This window comes from Mandrillus leucophaeus, unplaced genomic scaffold (genome assembly GCF_000951045.1).
Source record: "Mandrillus leucophaeus isolate KB7577 unplaced genomic scaffold, Mleu.le_1.0 Scaffold1250, whole genome shotgun sequence".
In the NCBI taxonomy this organism is placed as follows: domain Eukaryota; kingdom Metazoa; phylum Chordata; class Mammalia; order Primates; family Cercopithecidae; genus Mandrillus; species Mandrillus leucophaeus.
In genome coordinates, this window is record NW_012100877.1 from 1 (window position 1) to 441 (window position 441).

The window sequence follows — 441 nt, forward strand, 5'->3', positions numbered from 1 at the left end:
TCAAGTGAAAGTACACTGAAATAGAATCCATAAGTTTTTTCCATAGTATTATTTTTGAAAATAATGCATGTAAGTCTTTTCATGTCTTGTCTCTTCTTTTTTTCTTTTCTTTTTTTCTTTTTTTTTTTTTTCACAATCTTGTTCTGTCACCCAGGCTGGAGTGCAGTGATCTCAGCTCACTGTAAACCCTGCCCCCCAGGTTCACACCATTCTCCTGCCTCAGCCTCCCAAGTAGCTGGGACTACAGGCTCCCGCTACGGTGCCTGGCTTATTTTTTGTATTTTTAGTAGAGACGGAGTTTCACCATGTTAGCCAGGATGGTCTCGATCTCCTGACCTCATGATCCGCCCGCCTAAGCCTCCCGAAGTGCTGGAATTACAGGCGTGAGCCACCGCGCCTGGCCCCATGTGTTTTCATAGTTTGATAGTTGATCTCTTTTTA